Raw genomic sequence first — 4,334 nt, forward strand, 5'->3', positions numbered from 1 at the left:
ACTTGCATTCCCACCAACAGTGTAAGAGGGTTCCCCTTTCTCCACATCCCCTCCAACACATGTTTCCTGTCTTGCTAATTTTGGCCATTATAACTGGTGAAAGGTGATATCTCTATGTGGTTTTAATTGGAATCTTCCTGATGACTAGTGATGATGAACATTTTTTCATGTGTCTGATAGCCATATGTATGTCTTCATTGGAGAAGTGTCTGTTCATATCTTCTGCCCATTTTTTGATATGATTGTCTGTTTTGTGTGTGTTGAGAAGTTCTTTATAGTTCTTGGATATCAACCTTTTGTCTGCACTGTCATTTGCAAGTATCTTCTCCCATTCTGTGGGTTGCCTCTCTGTTTTGTTGACTGTTTCCTTTGCTGTGCAGAAGCTTTTGAGCTTGATGAAGTCCCAAAAGTTCATTTTCTTTTGTTTCTTTTGCCTTTGGAGACATATCTTGAAAGAAGTTGCTTTGGCTGATATCGAAGAGGTTACTGCCTATGTTCTCCTCTAGGATTCTGATGGATTCCTGTCTCACGTTGAGGTCTTTTATCCATTTTGAGTTTATCTTTGTGTACGGTGTAAGAGAATGGCCGAGTTTCATTCTTCTACATATAGCTGTCTAATTTTCCCAGCACCATTTATTGAAGAGACTGTCTTTTTTCCACTGGATATGCTTTCCTGCTTTGTCGAGGATTATTTGACCATAGAGTTGAGGGTCCATATCGGGACTCTCTACTCTGTTCCACTGGCCCATGTGTCTGTTTTTGTGCCAGGATCATGCTGTCTTGGTGATCACAGCTTTGTAATAAGGCTTGAAATCAGGTGACGTGATGCCACCAGTTTTTTGTTTTTCAACATTTCCTTAGCGATTTGGGGTCTCTTCTGATTCCATACAAATTTTAGGATTAGTTGCTCCAGCTCTTTGAAAAATACCAGTGGAATTTTTATCGGAATGGCATTAAAAGTATAGATTGCTGTAGGCGGTATAAACATCTTAATGTTTATTCTTCCGATCCAAGAGCATGGAATGGTCTTCCATCTTTTTGGGTCTTCTTCAATTTCTTTCATGAGTGTTCTGTAGTTCCTCAAGTACAGTTCCTTTACCTCTTTGGTTAGGTTTATTCCCAGGTATCTTATGGTTCTTAGTGCTATAGTAACCAGAATCGATTCTCTAAGTTCCCTTTCTGTACTTTCATTGTTAGTGTATAAGAAAGCCACTGATTTCTGTACATTGACTTTGTATCCTGCCACGTTACTGAATTGCTGTATGAGTTCTAGTAGTTTAGGGGTGGAGTCTTTTGGGTTTTCCATATAAAGAATCATGTCATCTGTGAAGAGAGAGAGTTTGACTTCTTCATTGCCAATTTGGATACACTTTCTTTCTCTCTGTTGTCTAATTGTTGTTGCTAGGACTTCTAATTCTATGTTGAACAAGGATGGTGAGAGTGGGCATCCTTGTCGTGTTCCTGATCTCAACGGGAAGGCTGTGAGCTTTTTCCCATTGAGGATGATATTCGCTGTGGGTCTTTCATAGGTAGATTTGATGAAGTTCAGGAATGTTCCCTCTATCCCTATACTTTGAAGCGTTTTAATCAGGAACGGATGCTGTATCTTGTCAAATGCTTTTTCTGCATCAATTGAGAGGACATGTTTTTCATCTGTCTTCTCGGATTGATTTGTTCTTTCACATTGATTGATTTACGAATGTTGAACCATCCTTGTAACCCAGGAACGAATCCCACCTGGTCATGGTGGGTAATCTTTTTAATGTACTGTTGGTTCCCATTAGCTAGGATCTTGTTGAGAATCTTAGCATCCAGATTCATCAGGGATATTGGTCTGAAATTCTCCTTTTTGATGGGGTCTTTGCCTGGTTTGGGGACCAGGGTAATGTTGGCTTCATAAAAAGAGTGTGGAAGTTCTCCTTCTGCTTCAACTTTTTGGAACATCTTCAGGAGAATAGGTATTATTTCTTCTTTGAATGTTTCATAGAGTTCCCCAGGGAATCCGTCAGGCCCCGGGCTCTTGTTTTTTTGGGAGATTTTTGATCCCTGCTTCAATCTCGTTACTAGATATTGGTCTATTCAGGTTGTCAATTTCTTCCTGATTCAGTTTTGGAAGTTTAGAGGTTCCCAGGAATGTATCCATTTCGTCTAGGTTGCTAACCTATTGGTATATAAGTTAATAGTTTCTGAGGACTGTTTCTATATCCTTGGTGTTGGTCATGATCTATCCCTTTTCATTCATAATTTATTAATTTGGGTTCTTTCTTTTCTTTTGGATTCATTTGGCCAGTGGTTTATCGACCTTATTCTTTCAAAAAACCAGCTTCTATGTTCATTGATGCATTCTACTGTATCTCTAGTTTCTATCTCATTGATCTCTGCTCTAATCTTGAGTATTTCTCTTCTTGTGTCTGGGGTTGGCTTAATTTGTTGTTGATTCTCCAGTTCTTGAAGGTATAGAGACAGCTGTTGTATTCTGGATGTTTCAGTTTTCTTGAGGGTGGATTGGATGGCTATGTATTTTCCCCTTAGGACCACCTTTGCTGTGTCCCATAGGTTTTGGACCAATGTGTCTTCTTTCTCATTGGTTTCCATGAATTGTTAAAGTTCTTCTTTGATTTCTTGGTTGATCCAAACATTCTTAAGCAAGGTGGTCTTTGCTTCCTTCCCAAATTTTCCTTGTGGTTGAGCTCCAGTTTCAAAGCATCGTGATCTGAGAATATGCAGGGAATAATCTCAACCTTTTGGTATTGGTTGAGCCCTGATTTGTCATCCAGTATGCGTTCTATTCTGGAGAAAGTTCCATGTGCACTTGAGAAGAATGAGTCTTCAGTTCATTGAAGTGGTGGAATGTTCTTTATATATCTATGAGGTCCATGTGGTCCAATGTGTAATTCAGAGGTCTTATTTCTTTATTGATTTTCTGGTTGGATGATCTGTCTATTCCTGAGAGTGGCGTGTTAAGATCCCCTACTATTAATGTAGTCTTATCAGTATGACTCACCTTCATTAACAGTTGTCTTATGTAGTTGGCTGCTCCCATATTGGAGGCATAAATATTTACAATTGTTACATCTTCTTGGTGGATAGACCCTTTAAGAATGATGTAGTGTCCTTCTTTATCTATGACTACATTCTTTAGTTTAAAATCTAATTTATCTGATATGAGAATCGCTACCCCAGCTTTCTTCACATTGTTGAGGCCCATTGGCATGAAAGATGCTTCTCCATCCCTTCACTGTCAGCCTGGATGTATCCTTAGGTTCCAAATGGGTCTGTTGTAGACAATATATGGAGAGGTCCTGTCGTTTTATCCAATCTGCAACCCTGTGCCATTTTATGGGAGCGTTTAGGCCATTCACATTGAGAGTGATTATTGAGAGATATGTTTTTATTGACAACGTGATGCCTGTGAATTCGTTGTTTCTATAGATTATCTCTGTAAATTTCTGTTCTATGTCACTCTTGTGTTCATATTTCTTGTAGTACTGGCTTGGTAGTTACATACTTTTTTAAACCTTGCTGGTCTTGGAAGCTCTTTATCTCTCCATCCGTTTTGAATGTCAGCCTTGCTAGAAAAAGTATTCCAGGCTGCATGTTCTTCTCATTTAGTGTCCTGAATACTTCTTGCCAGCCCTTTCTGGCTTGCCAGGTTTCTGTGGACAGGTCTGAAGTTATTCTGATGGGCCTTCCTTTGTATGTAAGGAATCTCTTCCTCCCAGCTGCTCTCAAGAACTCCCGTCTAATATGATGATTCATCAGTTTGACAATCAGGTGTCTTGAGATCTTTCTGGATTCTTTGATCTTGGGGGGGGGGAGACTTTTCTGCCTCTAGGAATTGAACGCTGTTTCCATTCACCAGACTGGGAAAATTTTCATGGAGAATTTGTCCAACTATATCCTCTAGTTTTTCTTTCTCTTCCCCCTCAGGGAGTCCAATAATTCTTAAGTTGGAACGTTTCATGGTGTCATTTATTTCCCTAATTCTGTTTTCATGGCTTCTAAGCTGTTTGTTCTAGGCCTCCTCCTGATCCTTTTTCTCTATCAGTTTGTCCTCTAGATCACTAATTCTATCTTCTGCCTCAGTTACCCTAGGTGTTAGATAATTTAGATTAGATTGGAACTCATTGATAGCATTTTTAACTTCTTCCCTGGCGGCTCTCACTTCTGCCCTAATTGATTCCATGTCATTAATCGTTTTCTCCAACCTAGCCATTGCATGGATAATTGTTACCCTGAATTCCCTTTCTGAGATACTGTTTATGTTCATATCCAATAGGTCTGATAGAGAGGGCACAGTCTCTGAATTTTACCTCTGTTGGGCATTCTTCCTC

The sequence above is a fragment of the Lontra canadensis genome, unplaced genomic scaffold (genome assembly GCF_010015895.1).
Source record: "Lontra canadensis isolate GAN:19392208 unplaced genomic scaffold, GSC_riverotter_1.0 scaffold228, whole genome shotgun sequence".
Taxonomy (NCBI): domain Eukaryota; kingdom Metazoa; phylum Chordata; class Mammalia; order Carnivora; family Mustelidae; genus Lontra; species Lontra canadensis.